This window comes from Macaca fascicularis, chromosome 3, assembly GCF_037993035.2.
Source record: "Macaca fascicularis isolate 582-1 chromosome 3, T2T-MFA8v1.1".
Lineage (NCBI taxonomy): Eukaryota > Metazoa > Chordata > Mammalia > Primates > Cercopithecidae > Macaca > Macaca fascicularis.
This window is the reverse complement of record NC_088377.1, coordinates 30270631-30297541: the sequence shown is the minus strand read 5'-3', so window position 1 is coordinate 30297541 and position 26911 is coordinate 30270631. Positions and strand designations below refer to the sequence as shown.

General features: G+C 36.6%; 1 long non-coding RNA gene across 1 annotated transcript in view; it reads right to left on the bottom strand.

Annotated features, from left to right (window-relative positions):
• LOC123572388 (uncharacterized) overlaps nt 1–26911 on the bottom strand; it is a 256100-nt gene that overhangs the window by 200966 nt on the left and 28223 nt on the right. The window contains exon 2 of the long non-coding RNA XR_006696931.2: nt 25976–26115. This is a non-coding gene — a long non-coding RNA (uncharacterized lncRNA). The remainder of the gene's footprint in view (nt 1–25975; nt 26116–26911) is intronic.

The window sequence follows — 26911 nt, the reverse complement described above, 5'->3', positions numbered from 1 at the left end:
GACAGGTGTTAGATGGATAGATATACAACATATAGAGGAATTAAGCCTGATGGCTTCCAAATGGAAGGAAACCTCTAGAAGAGTAAGACTGAACAGTAGAAGCAAGAAAGTGAATTTATGAAAGAACAAGTTCTCCAAATAAGCAAAAATATTAAAATATAAAAACAAACCTAATTATGTATAAAATTGGGAGACAAACCAGGAAAAGAAAAAAATAGAGTATCTTCCTTAAAGAAGTATTTTTAAGAAAAGGAAGAAGTGGGTGAAGGTAGAAAACTTCTGAGACATGATGTAGGACAGAGGAAACTTTCATACAACAGCCTTATTTTCTAAAAACTTGAAAGGTCATCCATGGTAACCAAAAGCAGAAGAACAGAAGTTAAGTATTTACTGAGTCTCGAAATGTGTTTTATACAGAACATGAAAGTGTACATTCACAATGACTAGAAGCCTTATTGAGCAAGAATAAAGAGGCTGACTAAAATTAAACAGAAGGACACACTAGTGAACATATTCCACCCTTGGTTAATTGTTTCTATCAAGCCTTAGCAGGAAGCAAAATTGGAAAAAAGAAAAAAATAAATTCACCTACTATGTAAAGTAGATGAATTTATGTTAGGAAGAAAAATCTTAAGGACATTAAGAAAACAAATATTATCATTTTATAATTTTATAAAAAATTTAAAACTTAGCTTTTACAAAGTTTGAGGTTTTTATTTTACCTTAGGAAAATAAAATTCAGAAATTGTAGAATGATATTGAAAAAAATTTGTTTAGAAATGCAAGTACTATCAACATCACTGCCTACTATGTACAAAGATAAGTATTAGCACTTATGTTATCTGAAACAGGAATAAAAATAAAAACTGTGCTGAATGGGACCATAAGATTTTTCTCCTTTTTCAACAACAGAAGTGATTAACTACACATCATTAATGCTTTTATGTAGTAATGCTATATTCCTCAACAATGGTCTTTTGCAAAATGTGTCTCTGTTTGTTTCTGAATGACAATAACCAAGAGTTATGGGCTGAATTGTGTCACTCCACAGTTCATATATTGAAGCCCTCACCCCCAGTATCTCACAATGTGTCTGTATCTAGAGATAGAGCCTTTAAACACGTAATTATATTAAAATGAGGCCATTAGGGTGAATCCTTATTTAATCTGACTTGCGACTTTATAGAAACAATGAATTCCGGAAAGGAGGTAGAGCAAGATGGCCTAATAGAAGCCTTCACTGATTGTCGACCCCATAGGAACACCAAATTGAACAATTATTCACACAAGAAAACACCTTCAGAACAACCAAAAATCAGATGAGTGATCACCGTACCTGATTTAAACTTCTTATTACTGAAAGAAGAATGGAAGAGGGGTAAGACAGTCTTGAATTGCCAACACTACCACTCCCACAGTCCCTAGTGGTGGCCACATAGCACAGAGAGAAAATCTGTTTTCTTGGGGGAAGAAGAATGCAGAGACTTTAAGACTTTGCTTTGGAACTCACTGCTGTCCTCTCACCCCAGAAAGCAATACCTGGCACAATGCAGCCAGTGCCTATGGAGGGAGCATTTAGACCAGCCCTAGCCAGTGGGGAATTGTCCATCCCAGATGTCAGAAGACGAATTCAGGCAAGCCCCACCACCTCAGGACAAAGTGTTCTATGGTCCTAAATAAAACTGAATGGCAGCCTAGGCCACAAGAACTGCAATTACTGGGCAAGTCCTGGTGCTATGCTGGGTGCAGAGCCAGTGCACTTGAGAAGGACATGACCTAGTGAAACACCAGCCCGGGTGGCTGAGAGAATGCTTACATCACTCCACGCCAACCACAGGAAGTGTAACTTGCAGCTCTAGAAGACACTCTTTCCCTCCACTTGAGGATAAGAAAGAGAATAAGGAGGACTTCATCTTGAAACTTGGATAGCATCTCAGCTACGGAATAGGGCACTAGGCAGAGTCCTGAGGCCCCTATTCCAGACCTTAGCTCCCAGATGACATTTCTAGGCACCTTGGGCCAAAAGTAAGCCCTGTCTTGAAGGGAAGGACCCAGTTCTGGCAGGATTTACAACCTGCTGACTCAATAGCCCTTGGGCACTGAATAATCAACAGTGGAACCCAGGTAGTATTTGCTGTGGTCCTTGGGTGAGACTCAGAGAGCTGCTGACTTCAGGTGTAACCCAGCACATTCCCAGCTGTGGTGGCTCTGGGAAGAGACTCCTTCTGCTTGAGTAAAGGAGAGGGGAGAGTAAAGAGGATTCTGTCTTGAAGCTTAAGTATGGCTTGACCACAAGGAAGTAGAGCACCAAGCGGGCTCTTGGGATATTTGATTGAAGGCCTTGGCTCTTAGATGGCAATTCTAGACTTGCCTGGGGCCAAAGGGGAGCCTGGTGTCCTGAAGGGAGAGTCCCAGGCCTGGAAGCATTCACCAAGGCTGACAGAAGAGCCCTTGGGCCTTGAGTGAACATCACTGGCAGCCAGGCAGTACTTGTCCACGGCCCTGGGGCAGTGGTGGCCATGGTGAGAGACTCCTCTGCTTGTAGAAAGGAGAGAAAGAGTGAAAAGGATATTGACTTATGACTGGGGTGCCAGCTCAGCCACAGAATAGATCACTAAGTGGATTCCTAAGATTTCCAACTCCAGACGCTGGCTCCAAGATAGCTTCTCTGGACTCACCTGGATCCGGGGGTAACTTGCCACCTTGAAAGGAAGGCCACAAGCCTGACTGACTTTGCCATCTGCAGATTGCAGAACCCTCAGGCCTTGGCTAAACATAATCAGTAGCCAGGGAGTGGTTACTGTAGGCTGTGAGCAAGACCCATTATCGTGCTAGCTTCAGTTCTCACACAATGCAGTCCTAGTGGTGGTGGCCACAGGTGTGCTGGTTCCACCTCTCCATCAGCTCCAGGCAGCTCATCACAGAGACAGGGAGACAACACTTGTTTGGGAGAAAGTAAGGGAAGATAACAAGGGTCTGTGCCTGGTAATCCACAGAATTCCTCTAGATATTATCATAGACCATCAATGCCATACTTCGCAGATATGGCGGCAGTGACCAAAAATCTAGACAACAACACCCAAGTCACTTCAAATACCTGGAAAGCCTTCCCTGGAAAAATTGATACAAACAAGCCCAGACTGTCAAGACCAAAATGAATATTTAACTCCTCAATGTGCAGACAGCAATAACATCCACAAGCAACAAGACCATTTAGGAAAACATGGCCTCACAAGATGAACTAAATAAGGTACCAGGGACCAATCCTGGACAGAAAGAGATATGTATGTGACCTTTCAAAAAGAGAATTCAAAATAGCTGCTTTGAGGAAACTTGACAAAATTCAAGCTAACACAGAGGAGAAATCCAGAATCCTATCAGATAACGTTAACAAATAGATTGAAATAATTAAAAGAAATCAAGCAGAAATTCTGGTATTGAAAATGCAATTGACATATTGAAGAATGCATCAGAGTCTCTTAGCAGCAGAACTGATTAAAAAAAAAAAAAAAGAATTAGTGAGCTAGAGACAGACTATTTGACAATGCATAGTCAGAGGAGACAAAGGAAAAAATAATAAAAAAATAAGGAGGCACACCTACAAGTCTAGAAAATAGCCTCAAAAGGCCAAATTTAGAGATATTGGTCTTAAAGAAAAAGTACAGAGATATGAGGTAGAAAGTTTATTCAGAGGGATAATAACAGAGAACTTCCCAAACCTACAAAAAGATGTCAATATTCAGGTACAAGAAAGTTAAAGAATACCAAGCAGACTTAACACAAAGAAGACCACCTAATGGAATTTAATAATCAAACTCCCAAACATCAAGGATAAAGAAAGGATCCTAAAAGCAAGAGGAGAGAAGAACAAAATAACATACAATGAAGCTTCACTATGTCTGGCAGCAGACTTTTCAGTGGAAACCTTACAGGCCAGAACAGAGTGGCATGGCATATTTAAAGTGCTGAAGGAAAAAACTTTTGCCCTAGAGTAATACAACCAGTGAAAACACCATTCAAACATCAAGAAGAAATAAAGATGTTTAAACACAAGGAAGAAATATATATATACACACACATATATACATATATAAAAATATATATATACATATATATGTATCCTTCAAACATGAAGGAGAAATAAAGACTTTCTCAAACAAAAGCTGAGAGATTTCATCAACACCAGAGATGATGTACAAGAAATGCTAAAGAAGTCCTTCCACTTGAAAGAAAAGAATACGGATAAGCAATAAAAAATCATCTGAAGGTACAAAACTTGCTAGTAACAGTAAGTACACAGGAAAACACAGAATATGAGGATATTGCAATTGTGATGTACTGAATTCCTTTCTATTGAGTAGAAAGACTAAAAGATGAACTTATCAAAAATATTAACAACAACCACATTTCAAGACATAGACAGTAGAATGAGACATAAATAGAAACAACAAAAAGGTAAAAAGCAAGCGAATGAAGTTAAAGTGTAGAGTTTTTGTTAGTTTTCTCTTTGCTTGTTTGTAAGTTTGTTTATGCAATGAGGGTTGTCGTCTGTTTAAAATAATGGATTCAAAGATATTATTTGCAAGCCTCATGCTGACCTCAACCCAAAGAACATACACTAGATATACAAAAAATACAAAGCAAGAAATTAAATCATACCACCTGCAAAAATCACCTTAAATAAAAGGAAGATGGGAAGGAAGGAAAGAAGAAAGAAAAGACCACAAAACAATCAGAAAATAAAACAAAATGGCAAGAGTAAGTTCTTACTTATCAATAATAACAATCAATCTAAGTGGACTAAACTCTCTAATCAGAAGACTTAGAGTGGCTGAATGGATAAAATAACAAGACACAGTATCTGTTTGCTATAAGGAACATACTTCACCTATAAAGAAACATACAAACTAAAAATAAAGAAATGGAAAAACATATCCCATGCAAACAGATGCCAGAAAAGAACAAGAGTAGCTATACTTACATCAGACAAAATAGACATTGAAATGAAAACTATAAAAAGAGAAAAAGAAGGTAATTATAGAGTGATAAAGTGGTCAGTCCAGCGAGAGGATATAACAATTGTAAATATATATGCACTCAACACTGGAGCACCTAGATATATAAACCACATATTATTAGAGCTAAAGAGAGAGATAAACCCCAACACAATAATAGCAGTAGACCTCAACACCTTACAAATCATCCAAACAGAAAATCAGCAAATAAACATAGAACATGATCTGCATGATAGACCAAATGGGTCTAATAGATGTTTACAGAACATTTCATCCAATGACTGCGGAATACACATTCCTCTTCTCAGCACATGGATCATTCTCAAGGATAGACCATATTTTAGGCAACAAAACATATCTTTAAAAATTCAAAAATACGCAATTACATGAGTATCTTCTCTGATCACAATTTAATAAAGCTAGAAAGTCAGTAACAAGAGGAAAGTTAGAAACTATACAAACACATGTAAATTAAACAATATTCCTCTAAATGACTAGTGGTTCTCTGAAGAAATTAAGAAGAAAATTGAAAAATTTCTTGAAACAAAGAATAATGGAAACATAACACACCAAAATCTAGAGGATACATGAAAACAGTACCAAGAAGGAAGTTTATAGCTATAAGCACCTACGTCAAAAATGTGCAAAAGTTTCAAATAAACTGTGTATGTATCTTAAAATAAACTATGATGTATCTTAAAGAACTAGGAAAGTAAGAGCAAACTGAACCCAAAATTAGTAGAAGAAAATATAATAAAGATCAGAGCAGAAAACAAATGAAATTGAAACAAAGAAAACCATATAAAAGACCAATGAAGCAAAAAGTTGTTTTTTTCTTTCTTTCTTTCTTTTTTTTTTTTGTAAAAACTAAACAAAATTGACAAACTTTAGCCACAATCACTAAGAAAAAAAGAGAGAAGATCTAAATTTTAAAAACCAGGGATGAAAAAGGAGACATTATAAATGATACCACAGAAATTAAAAGGATAATGAATGGCCACTATCAGCAACTATATGGCAATACATTGGAAAACCTAGAAGAAATGGATAAATTCCTACACACATATGACCTACCAAGATTGAACCATGAAGAAATCCCAAATCTTAACAGACCAAAAACAAGTAATAAGACAGAAGCCAGAGTAAAAATTCTCCCAGCATAAAAATCTCAGCACCCAGTGGCTTTGGTGTTGAATTTTACCAAACCATTTAAATAACTTATACCAATCTTACTCAAACTATTAAAAAAAAAATAGAGGGAGGAATACTTCCAAACTCATACTACTAGGCCAGTGTTACCCTGATACCAAAACCAGACAAAGACATACCAGACAAACAAACAAAAACCTATAGGCCAATATCACTGATGAAAATTGATGCAAAAATCCTCAACAAGCAAACTAAATTCAACAATACATTGAAAATATCATTCATCTTTTAAGAAGACCAAGTAGGATTTATGCCAGGGATGCAAGGATGGTTCAACATGTATAAATCAATCAATGTGAGACATTATATCAAAAGAATAAAGGACAAAAATCATAGGATCATTCCAATTGATGCTGGAAAAGCATTTGATAAAATTCAACATACCTTCATAATAAAAATCCTAAAAAAACTGGGGGTAGAAGGAACACAATAAAAGCCATATACAACAGGCCCACAGATACAATAACACTGAATGAGAAAAACATGAAAGTGTTTTCTTTAAGATCTGGACCACAACAAGGTTGCCCACTTTCACCACTGTTACTCAACATAGTACTGGAAGTCCCAGCTAGAGCAATCAGACAGGAGAAAGAAAGAAAGGGCATGCAACTTGGAAAGGAATGAGTACAATCACCTTTGTCTGCAGATGATATAATTTAATAATTGGAAAGAACTGAAGACTGCACCAAGAAAAGATGAGCACTAAGAAATTCTGCAAAGTTGCAGGATACAAAATCAACATACAAAAATAGGTAGCACTTTTATATGTCAAAAGTAAACAATCTGAAAAATAAATCAAGAAAGTAATCCCATTAACAATAGCTACAAATAAAATTAAATATCTAGGAACTAAGTTAATCAAAGAAGTAAAAGGTCTCAATGATGAAAATGAAAATGCTGTTAAAAAAATTGAAGAGGACCTAAAATTGGAAAGATATTCTATGTGCATAGATTGGAAGAATAAATATTGTTAAATTGTCTATATCACCGAAAGCAATCTATAGGTTCAATACAATTCCCATCAAAATACCAGTGACATTCTTCACAGAAATAGAAGAAAAATCAAAAAAATTTATATGGAACCACAAAATACACAGAATAACCAAAATTATCCTGTACAAAAAGAACAAAACTGGATAAAGCATACTACCTGACTTCACATTATACTACAATATTACAGTAACCAAAGCAACATGGTACTGGCATAAAAACAAACACACAGACCAATGGAAACAGAATAGACAACAAAGAAACAAATTCATACATCTACAGTAAACTCATTTTTCACAAAGTTGCCAAGAATATACATCGGGGAAAAAAATAGCCACTTAGTAAATGGTGCTGGGAAAAATGAGTATCTATAAGGAGAAGAATCAAATTAGAACCCCATCTCTTGCCACATACAAAAATAGAATCAAAATGGATTATTAAAGACTTGCCAAAAACCTCAAACTATAAAACTACTAAAATAAAACTTTGGGGAAACTCTTCAGAACATTGCACTGGGCAAAAATTTCTTGAGTAGTACCCCGCAAGCACAGGCCACCAAACCAAAAATGGGCAAATGGGATTACATCAAGCTAAAACACTTCCACAGCAAAGGAAACAATCAACATAGAGGAGTGTCAACCCACAAAATGGGAAAATATATTTGCAAACTATGCATCTGACAAAGGATTAATAACCAGAATATATAAGGAGCTCAAACAGCTCTATAGGAAAAAATCTAATAATCCGATCAAAATATGGGCAAAGGATTTGAATATACATTTCTCAAAAGAAGACACACGAATGGCAAACAGGTATATCAAAAGGTGCTCAACATCATTGGCCATCAGAGTAATACAAATCAAAACTACAATGTGATATTGTCTCATCCCAGTTAAAATGGCTTTTATCCAATAGTCAGGCAATAACAAATTCTGGCAAGAATGTGGAGAAAATGGAGCATTCATACACTGTTAGTGGGAATGTAAATTACTACAACCACTATAGAGAACCGTTTGGAGGTTACCCAAAAACCAAAAATACAATTATCATATGATCCAGCAGTCCCACTGTTAAGTATACCCAAAAGAAAAGAAATCAGCATATTAGAGGGATATCTGCATGCCTATGTTTATTGCAGCACTATTCACAATAACCAAGATTTGGTAGCAACCTAAGTGTCCATCAACAGATGCATGGATAAAGAAAATGTGGTCCATAGAAACAATTCAGTACTATTCAGCCATAAAAACGAATGACATCCAGACATCTGCAACAATATGGATGGAACTGGAGACCATTACATTAAGTGAAATAAGCCAGACACAGAAAGAGAAACTGTCCATGTTCGCATTTATTTGTGGGAGTTAAAAATTAAAATAATTGAACTCATGGAGACAGAGAGTAGAAGGATAGCTACCAGAGGCTGGGAAGGGTAGTGAAAAGGTGGGGGGTCATGGTAGATAGTCAACGGATACAAAAATATAGTTAGGATAAAAAAAGATCTAGTATTTAACAATAATTTATTATAAACTTAAAAATAATTAAAATAATGTAACTAGATTGCTTGTAACATAAAGAATAAATGCTTTAGGTGATAGATCCCCTATTTACCCTGATATGACTGTTATGCATTGTATGCTTATTTCAAAGTATCCCATGTACCCCAAAAATATATGCACCTACTATGGACCCACAAAAATTAAATAGAAATTTAAAAAATTAATTAATGAGTGAATTTTACGGCATATAAATTACACCTCAATAAAGCTGTTACAAAAATGGGAAAAAAAGAATAAATTTGAATACGCAGAAATACCAAGAATGAGGAAGCACAGAGAAAAGACTACCATTTGCGAGCAAAAAGGCTGCCATCTGCAAGCCAAGGAAAGTTGCCCCAGAAGAAACTAAACCTGCCAACACCTTGATTTGGACATCTAGCCTCAAGAACTGTGGGAAAATAAATCTATCTTTTTTAAGCCATCCAGTCTGTGGTATTTCATTATGGTAGCCTCAGCAAACTAATATACCCATTTTTTCTGTTTTTGTTTTTTTCTTTTTTTTTTTTACCCTTTTATTGTAATTCACAATGTGGATTTTTTTCTAATGTGCCTTTCAGTATTTTACTACCTGCCCCTGCTAGATTTCCTGTCTTTTACAATCAAGTCTAGCAAAGCTGACCTAGAGCAGGGTAAGTATCTCCATTCTGAAAGACTGAGCTTTCCTAGAACCCCACAATTCAGAATGCTTTCGTGCTAGTTAAAATTAAAGATGGCTGCTAAAACAAGAATTTGCAGGTAGCCATTTAGCAACATTTAAAAGGTAGGTTAGAGTTCATTCAATTTTGTCTTTAGTGTGAGGCCCAAGTGTTTGGCACCTTCTTCATCAGCTTCCAAAGGAAAATGTTAGGTTTTGCTGGTTGCTTATTTATTTTGTTTTTATTTATTTATTTATTTTTGAGACTGAGTCTTGCTCTATCGCCCAGGCTGGAATGCAGTGGTGTGATCTTGGCTGGCTGCAACCTCCACTTCCTGGGTTCAAGTGATTCTCATGCCTCAGCCTCTGAAAAGCTGGGATTACAGGTGTGTGCCACCATGCCCAACTAATTTTTCTATTTTTAGTAGAGACGGGGTTTCACCATGTTGGCCAGGATGGTCTCAAACTCCTGACCTCAGGTGATCCATCCGCCTCGGCCTCCCAAAGTGCTGGGATTACAGGCGTGAGCCACAGTACCCAACCTGGTTGCAGATTTATTGATGATCATTTTAGGTTTCACAAATACTACTCTTATCATTGCACAAGATTATGAACAGATTATCTTGTTTTCTCTAGTCAATTCTTATGTTAAACGTTGGCTTGATATCTTTATCTCCATATAATCGTATTTTTCCCTCTTAATTATAGAGCAAATGAACAATGAGATGGTATGACTCAATTAGATTGCTGCATTACTGAGTGCAGAACAACTGTCCTGTTCTCCTACCACCTTAGTACCCACTCCACTCCAACATTCATTCACAGTGTATTTGTTCATAGGTAAATACTGAGAAAGCTAGATTAATGAGAGCTCTTCCCTAGGTATTTTTTTGCAAACTAGACTAAGAAAGAAAATATGTCTTGGTTGAAGGAGTTCAAGTTATGACCCTAACAACTATGTGCCGTGTGCCACCAATTTGGAATAATTACTTTTACAGTGAGAGGGAATAAAGTGGAGATGAGAAATAATGGCATCCAGCTCACAGGGTTGTAAGATTTACATGGGAGTATGTACGTAAAGTACTTACCACTATTCGATAGACGCTGGCAAAAACAATTAAAACTAAGAAGGGTCTCAGATTTTAGCCTGCTTGTAAGCCAGCAAGCAGCCTGCCACTGTTTCATGAATGCTGGCAGGAGACACAAGACTCTTCAGCTAGAAAAAAAGGGAGTTATTACTTGTGGCACAGTGGGCAGCAAGAGCTTCATGTTTACATTGGCCTCTAAGTCTCCTGGTCATGATAGAGGCAGGCACAGGTGGATGTAGTAAACACAATGAGTGTGTGTCACAGCTGAGGAATCCAATCTTAGGAATCTCCAGTTGTTTATAATGGGCTGCCTGAAAACCTGCTCAACCTTTGCCCTGGAGGAAGGCATTATTTTTATTATACTTGACAACAAACAAACCTGTCATCTGATCTAGGGGCAAGACCCTGTCTCTATCTTGCAAGGCTATTTCCTATACATACATCCTTGAAAAGACAGTCTGGACAAAACTGTGAATGCCTCTGGTTAAAAGAAGTGCAGGTATGAGAGACCCATGGAGAATTCTCTTTCAATAATAATTAATAGATACTTAGAATTGAGAGCACTCAGATATTTATTGAGCATCAGTAAATAAAGAAACATGGATTTAGAAGCTAAATTGTTGGTAATATTATGTAATCTTCAGTTTAATAGATGGGAACCCTTGTCCTGGGTAAGGAAATTAATTTAGTTTTAGCATAGAGAATATGAGTTTTCTATAGGACATACAATGAAAATATTCAATGAGAAACTGGAAATTGATTCAGATGATGGAAAAATATTGAAATCTGGTTATACCAACATTGCAATCATACTTACCAAAAGGTCAACTAGTACTTTCTTTTCCTCATTATAATGATTTTCAAGCTCAGGGGTCAACAAATCAGCCCATATGTCAAATTCTATTTACTACCTGTTTTTGTATAAAGTTGCATTGAAACACTCCATCCTGCATTTTTTTTTAAATCTTAGATTCAAGCGATACATGTGTAGGTTTGTTACATGGATATGCTGCATGATGCTGAGGTTTGGGCTTCAGTTGAACACATCACCCAATTAGTGAACATAGTACCCAATAGACAGTTTATCAACCGTTGTCCCCCTCCCTCCCTTTCCTCTTAGGCATCCCTAGTGTCTCTTGTTTCCATCCTTATGGGCACTTACGTAGATGCCATGTCTTTTCTATTGTGAATAGCACAACACACCCTTTCATTGATATATTGTCTGTGGCTGCATTCATACTACAATGGTAGAGTTTGATAGCAACAGAAATGACCCACCAAGCCAAAGATATTTACTATCTAATTCTTTACAGAAAAAGCTGGCTGCCTTCTGTTCTAAACTCTTACGTTTGTGGATCAGCTCATGGAATCAACTTAAGTGTCCATAAAGGACGGACTGGATAAAGAAAATGTGGTACATATGCACCATGAAATACTACACAGACATAAAAAAAAATCAGGTCCTTTTCAGCAACATGGATGCAGCTGGAGGCCATTCTCCTAAGTGAATCAACACAGAAACAGAAAATCAAACACTGCATCTTCTCATAAGTGGGAGCTAAACTGTGGGTACACAGGAACATAAAGATGAAAATCATAGACACTGGTGGCTCTAAAAGTAGGGAGGGAAAGAGGAGGACAAGGGTTGAAAAACTACCTATTGGGTATCTGTGTTCACTATTTGGGTGATGGGTTCAGTAGAATCCCAAATGCCAGCATTATGCGATACACCCATGTAATAAACCTGCACATGTACCCCTGAATTTGTAATAAAAATGTGTACATCATCAGTCCTTCTCTCCAAACTTTTATATTATAAAACCATATCCACTTTTTCTCTGAGGCTAATTTGCATTTACCTAGTTGTATTTTCCCCAAGTAATTATGATCCAGAGAAAGAATGAGTTACATGCTATATTAGTGGTATTCATTGCAATGAAATGAAAAAATAGAAATTCGCACGGGAAAATTCTGGAATGTTCTTTCAGAAGACGTGGTTTAAGGAGGGCCTTGAAGGACAGTGAAAACACTGACAAGCAAAACTTCATCATTGGTGAGGAAATCACATGAGTAAAGGATAGGAGTTTGTGGCAAACAAGAATACATAGAAGATCAGGGAACCAACCAAGGTTAGGTCAAAGCAATAGGATACAAACACACTTTTTTTTTCATATTGTTTTGTGATTCAAATTCTTTAACTGCTTAAAAGTCTGGGACATGTGTGCATTATGCAGAATGAGAAGGAAAAGTTAGAGTCAGCAAAAAGAAGGCCAAGGTAACCTGCTGTGACAAGCAAAGCAAATGAGAAGCTTGTTTGACAAAAATAGATTCTACAATCCAGTGCCTTTTCCTGATGTTGACAGAGCAGAGAAGATGTGCATAATATGGAGCATTTATCAAGGTGATGTCAAAAGATGCTGCTTCCCGCCTGGGAACTTAGCTAGGATCATGACTTACAAAGGCAAGGAAAGTCGTAAGTGCAGAGATCATTGCAAAAAAAAATCTGTCATAAGAAGTTTTTATATAGTCTAATTATATAAATTTGGAATACAAATTGAAAAGCTATCTTCAAAAGAGGTTGTTTTGAGGTTTTATATCATGTTTGTAAAAAGAATTTGAGGTAAAAAGTGTCTTCTATTTGCATCAGGCTATGACAAGTCACGATTTCATCAACTCCGTAGTTTGCCATAAAAATCCACTTGTATGGTTGTAAAGGGCATTGCAAATTATGTGTTAATATTTAATTCCCTTTTTAAATATTTGTGTGGTTATCTTATACTACTTCCATATGTGGTGGCTATGAATTTCAATCCATAAACCTGAGGGCTCAGGAAATAGCACTTTATTTGCTGTAACTGAGTTTTATTTCTGATCTGAAGCTGATTTTTCCTCAGTCACTTTTATATTTTCTTCCATCCCCAAGACCAATCTATGGTTCCAGTGTCTTCAGTTAATGTCGAGGTATTGTGGGAAGGGGCACTGTCTGGACATCAATCATTTTTCTTCACAGACAACTTCAGTTCTGTCAACTCCCTTTAGCTTCCATGCCTTGACTGAGGCCCAGTAACTTTTCTCTTTTTTTGAGATCCTGCAAGAAAAGATCCCCCGTGTTGCCCTGGCTGGAGTGCAGTGGTGTGAACACAGCTCACTGGAGCCTCAATCTCCTGGGCTCAAGCTATTCTCCTGCCTCAGGCTCCCGAGTAGCTGGGACCACAGGTACATGCCACCATGCATGACTAATTTTTAAAATGTTTTGTAGAAACAGGGTCTCACTATATTCCCCTGGCTGGTCTCAAACTCCTGGGCTCAAGTGATACTCCCACCTCAGCCTGCCAAAGTACTGGGATTATAGGTGTGAGCCACCATACCAACCTCCAGGAACTTTTTTAAAGGCTCTCTTCAATTCTTCTTACTAGAATTATCACACAGCCAGTTCTCTTTACGATTTTTTTATTTTACTCCCTCCACAGAGGCACTTACTAGGAAAGAGAAGATCATCTCTACTCAGGATTTACCATCCTCTTTATCTCATTTTATCTCATTGCTAAGGTAATTTCTTTTATGATCTCTGTGTTAGTCAATTTGTGTTACTGTGAAGAAACACCCAAGACTGGGCAATTCATTAAAAAAAGAGGTTTGTTTCAGCTCACACTTCTGCAGACTGTTAGGAAGCATGGTGCTGGCATCTGTTTCTGGTGAGTCCTCAGGAAGCTTACAATCATGGTGGAAGGGGAAGCGGGAGCAGGCACATCACATGGCAAGAGAGAGAGCAGGTAAGTGCCAGGCTATTTTAAATGACTGACTCTCACGTGAATATGTGTGAACTGACAGTGAGAACTCACTCATTACCGGGAGAAGAGCCCCCAAGCCACTCATGAAGGCTCTGCCTTCATGATCCATACATCTCCACCAGGCCTCACCTCCAAACTGGGGATCACATTTCAACATGAGATTTGGAGAAGACACACATCAAAACCGTATTAGTCTGTAAGAAAATGCCCCTTCAAAATGCTCTAGCTAGCTCCTTCTCAATCCCTTTCCTGTGGAAACTCAACTCCTCAGTAGTATGAGTCAGTGACTTTGGAGCTAGGAAGGAACTTGGTCAGCAAAACCAGCGTGTTTCACAAGACTGACACCAACAAAGCTCTTCAAATTTTCAAATCAGTTGAAGACAAGAAGATTTAGCAAATAAGTAAGAGAATTCAGAATAATAGATATTGGGTGTCTACTGTTGAATAAAGAAGGTACAAATACTTAAGGGAGAATGGCTAGAGTAAATTTGAGGTATCAGTGTGAACTTATCAATGAAATATAGATACATCGATATGTGTGTATGTGAGTTTGTGTATGCACCCACATAGTTTTCTAGCTGTCCTGTAAGGAGTCCTGAAAGTAACGGCACACTGGCAGTAATGAACACATACCGAGTCCCCAGATTTTGGGTTCTACATTCATTCTCCAGTAAAAGAAATCTGATTCTTTGAGAAATGGCTGTTTTCAGGGCATGAGTTAGAAAACAAATGAGATCAATCTAGAGCATTCTATCATGGCAGAATGTAAGAAAGCTTATTCAAAGATTAATGGGGACATTTTAAAAGAACAAAAAAAAATTGAGTTGAAGGGAACCCACTGATTAAACCTGCAAAAATTTTAGCATCAAAATAATGATAATAACATACTGTGACCTCTTGAATAAAGTAGGAATAGAAAATAAGCTCCTGCCTTATAGTAGAATGCCAACTAACAAATGTAGAAGGGATGATGGAATTAGAAAATCACCACTTGGCAATAATTTTAGTAATCATTGATTCAGAAAAGAATTATCAATGGATGCTAAAATTAGTAGATGACTATTTAATAAGGAACAGGCTATTTACATAGTTTGAAAGTATGTTTCCAGGAATACTTTTATTTACTTGTTATTTAATAAGTTCGAGATACTTATTAATTAACATTAAAATGAAGAAAATCTAACAGATTATTTTTAAACAAATGGTAAATGATATCATCAATAGTCCAAATATTTATGCCTTCTGTTAGGACGGAGTAAGAAGAACACTGTATTACTTTTGTGGTATTTCTGCCAAAAACATGCATAACTGAAAACGAATTATAAGAAAACACCACAGAAAATCTGTATCTTTTTAAAAAGTCAAGGCCATGATACATGAAGAAAGATTTCAAAAGTCTGAAGAGGTATGGCCTTTAAATGCAATGTGTGCTCCTGAATTGGTTCATAGACCAAAAAGGAAATGAAGAAAAGGGAAACAATTTATTTTACTCTATAATAGGCATGATGAGGAAAACTGGAAAAATCTGAAGTTCTAGAAATTAGACAAAAGTATTGCATTAACGTTAATTTTCTTATTTTGTTGGGTGTATTAGGATTATAAAGAAGAATTCCTTTGCTTTTAGGAAACAGAAAATTTTGGAAATTTGGGCCACCATGTTTGCAACTTGTAAACAGCTCAAAACAGTAAAAGAGAAAGAAGAAAAATGTACAATGTTAAAAATTGTGGAATCTGGACAATGGTTGTAGAGTTCTTTGCACTGTTCTTGCAACTATTCTGAAAGTTCAAAATTAAAATGTAACCCAAAAATACTATCGATATATCTTAAAATTCAAACTCTCTTTTACTTCCTCACTGTAATTCTGTTAAGGCCATAAGGTTTGTAAAATAAATGCCGGAAAAGCTTGCAGACAACTTTTATTTTCTACTCTTCCACGTATCTCTTTTAAACATTTTTTTTTTCAAAATTTTATGAGTATATAGTAGGTATATATATTTATGGGATAAATTAGATGTTTTGATACAGGCATGCAATGTGAAATAAGCACATCATGGAGAATAGAGTATCCATCCCACATGCGTTTCTTCTTTGAGTTACAAACAATGTAATTACATTCTTTAAGTTATTAAAACATACACAGTTAAGTTATTATTGACTATAATCACCCTATTGTGCTATCAGATAGTAGGTCTTATTCATTCTTTCCATTTTTTTGTGCCCATTTACCATGCCTTCCCGCAACCTCCAACTAGCCTTTTCCCCACCTCTGGTAACCACCCTTCTATTCTCTATGCCCATGAGTTCAATTAATTTGATTTTTAGATCCCACAAATTAGTGAGAACGTGTGATGTTTGTCTTTCTGTGTCTGGTTTATTTCACTTAACATAATAATCTCCAGTTCCATCTATGCTGTTGCAAATGACTGGATGTCATTTTTTATGGCAGAATACTACTCTATTGTTCATATTTACCACAATTGGACACTTCGGTTGCTCCCTAAACTTAGTTATTACAAACAGTGCTGCAATAAACACAGGTGTGAATTTATCTCTTCAATATACTTATTTCCTTTCTTTTGGGTATATACCCAGCAGTGGGATTGCTGGATCATATGGTAGTTATACTTTTAGTTTTTGAGGAACCTTCAAACTGTTCTCTACAGTGACTACACTAATTTACTTTCCCACCAACAGTGTGCAATGGCTCCCTTTTCTCCACATCCTCACCAGCATTTGTTATTTGCTATCTTTTGGATATTAGTATTTCTAAAATGCTTTTGATTTGCATTTCTCGGATGGTCAATGATATTAAGCACATTTTCTTATCTGTTTGCCATTCGTGTGTCTTCTTTTGAGAAATAGCTATTCAAACATTTTGCCCATTTTTTCTTATAGTTGTTTAAGCTCCTTATATATACTGGTTATTAATCCCTAATCAGATGAATAGTTTGCAAATACTTTTTCTCATCCTGTGAGTTGGCTCTTCCCTTTGTTGCTCATTTTTCTATGCAAAAGCTTTTTAGCTTGATGTGATCTTATTTGTTCATTGTTGCTTTAGTTGCCCGTGCTTGTAGGGTAATACTCAAGGAATTCTTGCTCAGACCAACATCCTGGAGATTTTCCCCAATGTTTCTTTTAGTAGTTTTATAGTTTGAGGTTTTAGATTTAAGTCTTTAATCGATTTTCATTTTATTTTTGTGGATGGACAGAGATAGAGGTCTAGTTTCATTCTTCTGCATATGGATATCCTGTTTACCCAACACTACCTTTGCCCATTTGTAGTGATGTTGTTGTTGTCGTTTTTTGCTTATTGACTTAAGTTTCCTAGAGATTCTTGATCTTGATATTAAACCTTTGTCTGAGGCATAGTTTGTGAATATCTTCTTCAATTCTGTAGTTGTCTGTTTATTCTGTTGATACTTTTTTTGTTCGTTTGTTTTTTAACTGTGCAAATGCTGTTTAGTTTTATTAGGTTCCACTTGTCAATTTTTGTTATTGTTGCAGTGGCTTTTGGGCACTTAGCCAAAAATTATTTGCCAAGACTGATGTTGAGAAGAGTATCCCCTAGGTTGTGTCCCATTATTTTTATAGTTTGAGATATTCAATTCAAACTTTGATCTATTTTGCATTAATCTTTACAAATGATGAAAGGTAGGGGTCTAGCTTTGTTATTGGGCATATGGTTAGTCAGTTGTCCCAGAACCATTTACTGAATGGGAAGTCCTATCCCCATTGCTTGTTTTTGTCAGCCTTGTTGAATATCAGATGGCTGCAGGTGTCTGACTTTATTTCTGAGTTCTCTACTCTATTTCATGGGCCTATGTGTCTGGTTTTTGTACCATTACCACACTGTTTTGGTTACTGTAGACTAGTATAGTTTGAAGTCAAATAGTATGCTGCCTCTGGCTTTGTCCTTTTTCCTTAGCATTACTTTGGCTATTTAGACTCTGTGTTGCTTCCATATAAATTTTAGAATAGTTTTTTTTCCTAATTCTGTGATGAATGACATTGGTCCTTTGATAGGAATAGTGTTGAATCTGTAAATTTCCTGAGACAGAATGCTCATTTTTAAAATACTCATTCTTCCAATCCATAAGCATGAAATGTTTTGCCATTTGTTTATTTCATTTTCTTTGTGACTGTTGTAAATGGGATTGTGTCCTTGATTTCATTCTTAGCCTGGATATTGTTGGTTAATAGAAATGCTACTGATATTTGTACATCGATTTTGCATCCTGAAAGTTTACTAAAATTGTTTATCACTTCTAAAAGTCTTTGAGTAGAGTTCTTTGGATAGTCTAGGTATATAATCATATAAGCAGTGAAGGGAGATAGTTTGACTTTCTCTTTTCCTATTGGATGCCTTTTAATTCTTTCTCTTGCCTGATTGCTCTGAGAAGGACTTCCAGTACTTAGTTGAATAGGAATGGTTGTTCCAGTTCTCAAGGGAAATGATTTGTGCTTTTACCCATTCAGTATAATGTTGGCTGTGTATTTGTCATAAATGGCTCTTATTATTTTGAGATATGTTCCTTTGATTCCTAGCCTATTGACAGATTTTATCATGTAGGAATGCTGGATTTTATCAAAAGCTTTTTTTTTTCCATCTATTGAAGAGGTCATAGAGTTTTTGCTTTTAATTCTGTTTATGTGGTGAATCACATTTATTGATATGTGTATGTTGAACCAGCCTCACATACTAGGAATAAAGCCTACTTAATCATGCTGTATTACATTTTGATATGCTGCTGGATTTAATCTGCTAATATTTTGTTGATGATATTTGCATGTATGTTCATAAGAAATATTGGCCTAAAGTTTTCTACTTTTGTTGTGTCTCTGCCAGACTTTAATATCAGGCTGATTTTTAAAAATTAATTTTGTAAAATGCCATGGCAATTATTTAGCGCTACAACTGCCTGAGGCACCAATACTAGTTGGTCAAACAAAAAGCTGACCAAGAAGAAAACAAACAAAATCAGGTAATTATGCAATTAAAAGTACTATAAGCCATCTGGGTTTGAAGGAACAAGTAAAACTATGTATACTAACAAATGACTTCATTTTTTTTTTTTGTGAGACAGAGTCTCGCTGTGTCTGCCAGGCTGGAGTGCAGTGATCTCGGCTCACTGCAAGCTCCGCCTCCCGGGTTCCCGCCATTCTCCTGCCTCAGCCTCCCGAGTAGCTGGGACTACAGGCACCGCCACCTCGCCCGGCTGACTTTTTGTACTTTTAGTAGAGACGGGGTTTCACCGTGTTAGCCAGAATGGTCTCGAACTCCCGACCTCGTGATCCGCCCACCTCGGCCTCCCAAAGTGTTGGGATTACAGGTGTGACTTAATCTTAAATGAAGAAAGTTCTAAGGGTTCCACACACGCCTGAAAAGCTATTCGAACTAATCAGTGACTTTAGCTAAATTGCAGGACCAATATACCAACTGTATTTATCTAATAGCAGTGAAGACTCCAGATATAAAATTTAAAGAAAAATTTCATTCACAATTGCCTCAGGAAAGAACAAAACACTTAAAAATAACTTTAACAAACATGTTAAGACTTGTACATTGGAAACAACAAACATTGTTGAAATGAAGTAAAGAAGACATAAGTAAATGAAAAGACATTATGTTCATAAATTGAAAGACTTGATGTGGTTAAGATAGCAACATTCCTCAAATTTATCCACAGATTCCACACAATACCTATCCAAATCTTAACTATTTTTCTTTTTGCAGAAATTGACAGGATACTCCTTAAATTTATGTGGCAATGCAAAGGACCTAGAATGGGGAAAGCAATCTTGAAAAAGAATAAAGTTGGCACACTCATTCTTCCTAATTTGAAATTCTCTACAAAGTTACAGTAAGCAAGACAGTGTGGTTCTGGCAAAAGGTTGTAAATAAATAATGGAGGCTTTTCGTTGTTGTTGTTTTTTGTTTTGTTTTGTTGAGACAGAGTATTTTTCTGTCACCCAGGCTGGAATGCAGTGGCGTGATCTCAGCTCACTGCAACCTCTGCCTTTGGGGTCCAAACGATTCTTCTGCCTCAGCCTCCTGAGTAGCTGGGACTACAGGTGCGTGCCACCATGCCCAGATAATTTTTGTATTTTTAGTAGAGAGAGGGTTTCACCATATTTGCCAGACTGGTCTCGAACTTGTGACCTTGTGATCCACCCACCTTGGCCTCCCAAAGTGCTGGAATTACAGGCATGAGCCACCAGGCCCGGCCGTTAATGGAGTATTGAAGAGTGCAATACTCCACTTTCCCCAGTGCATGTTCTTGGCACTTGTGTCAAAAGACAGCTAGATTAAAATGCATACATTTATTTCTAAATTCTATATTCTGTTCCTGTTTTGCAGCCTAATCTGTGGTTTACCCTGGAGAATGTTTTATGCATTGATGAAAAGAATGTCTATAGAGCAGCTGTTCAATAAAATGTTCTGTAAAAGTCTATTAGGTCTGTTTGTTCTACCATGCAGTTTAAATCCAATGCTTCTTTGTTGATTTACTGTGTGGATGATCTGTCCAATGCTTAGAGTAGGGTGTTGAAGTTTTCAACTAATTTGGCATTGGAGTCTCTCTCTCCCTTTAGATTTAATAATATTTGCTTTATATATCTGGGTGCAGTAGTATAGGGAGCATAAATATTTACAATTGTTATATCCTTTTGTGGAATTGATCCCTTTATATTTATATAATGACTACTTTGTTTATGGTTTTTTAATCAATGACTGTTCTCTTTAAGTATAGTTACTCCTGCTCATTCTCGTTTTTGGCTTTCATTTACACAGAAATTTTTTCCCATTCTTTCTCTTTATGTCTATATGTGTTTTTATAGGTGAAAAAAGCTTCTTGAAGGCAGCATACAGTATAGTCAGGTAGAGAATTAAATCTGTTCACATTCAAGATTATTATCAATAGATGAAGACTTACTCCTGTCATTTTGTTCATCGTTTTCTGGTTGTTTTGTATATCATTATTTCCTTTCTTTCTCTTTTATTGTTTATCATTGCAGCTGGGTGGTATTCTGTAGTGGTAATATCTGACTCTTTTCTCACACTCCTTTGTGAATCTGCTGTACCAGTGAGTTTTATGCTTTTGTACATTTGCATGATGATGATGATTATCTTTTCACTTTCAAACAGGACTCCCTTGAATGTTTCTTGTATGGCTGATCTATTGGTGATTAATTTCTTTTTTCTTTTTTTTTTTTTTTTTTTTTTTTTGAGATGGAGTCTCGCTCTGTTGCCCAGGCTAGAGTGCAGTGGCACCATCTCGGCACACTGCAAGCTCCACCTCCCAGGTGCATGCCATTCTCCTGCCTCAGCCTCCCCAGTAGCTGGGACGACAGGCGCCTGCCACCACACCCAGCTAATTTTTTGTAATTTTCGTGGAGACAGGGTTTCACTGTGTTAGTCAGGAGGGTCTCAATCTCCTGACCTCGTGATCTGTCAGACTCGGCCTCCCAAAGTGCTGGGATTACCGCGACCGGCCTGAATTTCTTGTTTGGGAAAGACTTCCTTCCTCCCTCATTTCTGAAGAATAGCTTTGCTCAGTATAGTATTTTTGGCTGCCAAACTTTTTTCTTTCAGTACTTTGAATATACCATTTCATTCTCTACTTGTCAGTAAGGTTTCTGCTAACAAATCGGCTATTAGTTTAATGGGCATTCCTTTATATGTAACTTGATGCTTTTCTCTTGCAGTTTTCAGAATTCTTTGTCTTTCACTTTTAACAATTTGGCTAACATGTGATTCAAAGAAGGCCTTTTTGGGTTAAACATATTTGGGGACTTTTGAGCTTCCTTGATCTGAATGTCCATATCTCTTTCCAGACTTAGAAAGTTTTCAGCAATTTTTTAAATTAAATCAGTTTTCTATGCCTTCTTAAATCTATTTTCCTTCTGGAAATTCCATAATACAAGTATTTCTTTGCTTAATGCCATTTCATAAATCTTGTAGACTTCTTGACGCTTTTTCATTCTTATATTGATTTTTTCTAAGTGTATCATTTCAAATGACCTATCTTCAAGTTCAGAAATTCTTTCTTCTGTTTGATGAAGTCTGCTGTTAAAGCTCTCTATTGTATGTAAAATTTTTCATCCATTGGATTCTTCAGCTGCAGGATTTCTGTTGATTCTTCTTTTATGATATCTATGTCATTGATGAATTTCATGTTCATATCATGAAGTGTCTTCCTAGGAATTGTCTGTATTTTCTTGGGTCTCCTTGAGTTTCCCAAATATCATTATTTTGAATTCCTTTTATGGCTATTTGTTGATTTCCTTTTTATTGGAATCTAATACTGTGGACTTCTTATGTTCTTTGGTTGTGTCATATTTCTTTGCTTTTTCATGTTTCTTGTGTTTCTATGTTGATGTCTATGCATCTGATAGAACAATCACCTTTTTCAGATTTTCTAGAGTGGCTTTTGTAGAGAAACACTTTCATCTGTTGTTGAGTCTTAGAACACCATTTGGGAAAGGAATGGTGACCCCTGCACATACAGCTAAGTGCAGGGGTAGTCTTTTAGATTCTTTAGCTGCATTCAACATTAGTAATAACTTTGGGTGTGTCAGTGGCCTATGTGGTAGAGATTTGTAGTAATAGCAGTGGTGGCATAGATTGTAAATATCTTTGGAGGTATGGGATTTGGGGGTTTTCTGTACCTCCGCCCGCATTCCATATAATGGAGAGATATAGATGGGGATATTTCTCTTAGTAGTAAATCTAATATGGCCTACAAGGGCTGCCATGGTCCTAGTTCTGGGTGCAGATACTCAGAGTGGCTATGGAGCCAGGGCCTAGGCTCAGGGTCTTGTGAATCCATTGTGGCACCTAAATCTTAGGGTGCAGGTTGGCGTTCTCTCTCAGAGTTGGATGTAGGTTGCCCATGGCACAAGGATCTGACTCTGATGCACCCTGCAGCAGCTCCGGTCCAAGAGGTATAGTCATAGTTGTCCAGTATAGGTATAGTATGGATGGCAGAGCACAGACCTGGCCTGACTCTAAGGGAGAAAGAGAGTTCTCTGGGTTTAAGCCTGGAGTGCAGGATACAGTTGTGATTCAGGAGCCTGAGATAATAGGGTTCAGTGGCAACTTGGGTCCCTGCAGATGAGACACCATGTAATGGTGAATCTAGACCTTAGGATGATGGGGCTCAGCAGTATCTCAGGTTGAGGCCAGGTGCAGCAGCAGCAAGTGCCCTAAAATGACTGAGCATGGCTATTGCTCGAGCCCGGTGGGGGAAGGCAAGAAGCAACACAGCAATGATTATACTCCATCCTGGGAATAGAGTCACTGCTGTGCTACTTCTTGCCCCCAAAGGGGTGTCTCAGAAGCTCAGACGTTAGGGGGCTAGTCCAGCTTCAGGGAAGCAAGATTCTACAGTTGTTTGGCCTATAGCGTGGGGTGTCTCAGCTCAGCCTCTATGCTGCTTCCCTAGAACGGGTGGTGCGATCTCAGCCCAGCTCTGGCAAGTGCAGCTGCTTAGCTCAGTCAAGGTACTAGTTACCCAGGTGCAATGTGCCACTTCACCTCAGGCCCGGGAAGTGTGCCTGTTCTTGGTGGCCCAGGCCTAGAAATGGGTTTTCAGCCTGACTCTCTATAATGTCAACTATGTAAAACTTAGGAATCTCTAAGCAACAAGTAAGGCAGAAGCATGGAATTCATTATTTCATCTTGCTGTCCAACTTTTTAAAATAGTCCCCTCTCAACATCCCATATATAGTATATAAATAGAATACTTTCAGCAATATTACTATTGACATAGTACAGGACAGAATATAATTCTGGAAGACTTTTGTTCTTGTGTTTCCAAACGGAACTTCATAATAAAATCCACAGCTTGGGCAAATCTCATAAATTCTTTATCTTCAGTGCTGAAAATGCTAGGCAGTTTATGGCAATAATTTCCACAAACTTATTTAAATGTTTAGTCTCCATAGATTCAGAACTGTAAGAAATTAATTTGTATGGAATGTATTGTTTTCAGGTTTAATTAAATATGCTTTGTTAGGACATTCTGCTTATTAATTCATTTTCATAAGCTGTAAAATATTAACCAGTAAGACTTTTCCTTGAAAGATTCCTGTCCTAATTGCTATTCTAATTGAAATTAAATAATTAAAAATCAAACATATTTTAAAATGGTTTAACGCTATAAGTGCTCTTCCCTTATTTCTAATTACTTAAAATTCTTAACTACACTATAAACATACAATTTTACAGTGATCATTAATTATTGAAGTATTTTACCTTTGAAATAACATATATACATATCAACTTATTGATGAATTTTCAATACAGAAAACATTTAAGGGAATTTTCCACATCAACTTATATCTAGAATGTTCTATCTATTTATAATGCATATTCAGATATCAAAAATAAAATCAAATAGTATAACTTTCTGTGTTTCTGAAATTGGATATGATGATAATCTATGCTATCAAATGCTTATTGGCATCATTATTTATTGGAAATTTTAAATAAAGTGACGGTGTAGTAGGCATTCACTATTTGGTTATCACAATAGCTGAAGTCAAATCCAAGGCTGAGGAGTTATTTGTGGCCAAACACCAAGACCGAAGTTGAACTTTGGCACATACAAAAGAAGCAGCATACGAAACAAAAGTAGAGCACGTCACCAAACATTCTTTGAAAACTTGCCAGGAATTGGCCAGGCCATCCGGACATTCTAGAGAAGGTGTGAATTTTACAGTTTGCTTCAAACGAAAACACATCCACACAGAGAGGTATTCTTAATGTTCCTTACTCAAGGTAGCCAGCATCATTACTATTTATTTTCTTGTAAAGCCACAAAAATTTGCAAATAACATCCGCCTTCTCTTACTAATTCAGTTTCAAGAGACTACAATGTCTTCAAACTGCCATAGAGACTTTTCAATGTAATATTTTTATGTTTTTGTTCACAGCTTTTTAATTTTATTTTTTCAGTTATTAAAATCCACTGGCTCATATGAACTGACCTATCAAAACAGATGCCTGAATAGTGCAACTCCTATTTGCCATGGACATATAGGCAAATCCGAAACTATTAGTTATTAGGTTTCCAGAGAGGTGGTAGAAAATGTGAATCTATGTGACTGGAAGGGTCTTGAATATATTTTGGAGAAGATATTTGTATCATGTCATTTGTGTACCTTGATACTTTCAAAGTTAAATACCCATTCTTGGCACTAGCACTCGTCTTTCCTAAACTTAACTCCACTTTATTCCCATGTATCTCTGCAAAATGCAGTATTTCTATTGACATCCAAGCAAGTTCTAAACCTTGATGCATTCTGAAGTTGAGGACAGTGACTGGGGGCACTGGGGGCAGAGGGGAGGGTTCAATAGAAATCTATTCTCTTAGGTTTCATCATAAACATATTTTATTTCAAGCACTGTTAATACTTAAAGCAAAGAGAGAAAAATTCCCAGGGTACACTACATCTTAAATTATTTGAACCACAAAAGTAAACATTCAGGGAACAGATCTATTTCAGTGTTTTGTCAATACCAGCTTTAGTATTGCCACTGGGCTTTATAAGATTTTGAAGACTTAGATTTCCTCCTTTTCTAAAGAAGCTTTGGAGCTAAATTTAAGTTATTATCAATTTGAGGACTAGACTATTTTTTTAAGGTCTGACTTATCATTTGAAAAGAGTTTAAGAATTTTAACTTACTCTGTTCCCCCAAGAGTACTCATGTAGATTTTTCTATTCTTCCTTTCAAATCCCACACAAGATATATCCATTGTGCCTTATTGCGAACCAGAACTCTTCCTGCGTTGCCTTAATCTTATTTCCTTTGGCATAGAGCAGCCCTAAAAAGGATATGAGATGAATAAAAAAATTCATGAGATTTTACAAAATAAACCCAGGGGTTTGTTTTAAAAACAAATACTAAATGTTGTTTCAGGAAAGTCTTGCCATTTTAGTAGAATCTGTAAAGGAAAAACATTTTCGACATCACGTTCACATATTGGGTTAATTGCAGCCTATACAAACATAATCTTTCTTATTTTCTTTTTAAGGAAAAAAGAGATATATGCTGATATACATCATATATAAATACACATATACACAAATTATGGGTTCTTGTTTAAAGTCACTTAACAAAAAGATGAAACACAAACACTGACCAAACATAAATGGATTAAATCAGAGTTTAGAAAAATAGTTCCCAGGGATTTCAATCCCCCAAAAGAAGTCATTTTAACCTTATCAAAAACAAAATTAACTTCACACGGGTCCACTGATTTTCTCAGCAACTTGGAGTGAAATAAACGACATAGAAAAGCATTTTGAAAGTGGGTCAGATCCGGGAGGCTTATAGGCAGTTGTGTCACATAGCTATATATTTTAGAAACTGCAAATGCATTTATTAGAAAATAAAATCTTAAAATGGAGAATCAAATACTCAGTTGCCAGTTCGAATTTTTGCAATAGCCATATGCAGGAGTTTGGCAACTTTCTTCAAACACACACATCATTCTGGAACTTTGCATCCTGTCTCATACTGAGTCTACATCATAATAGTCAAGTATCTTCTCACCCAAGCAATGTCTCATTCTGAATCTCCTCCTCTCTGTTCCCCTGCCACTCAGTGTATACCTTTAT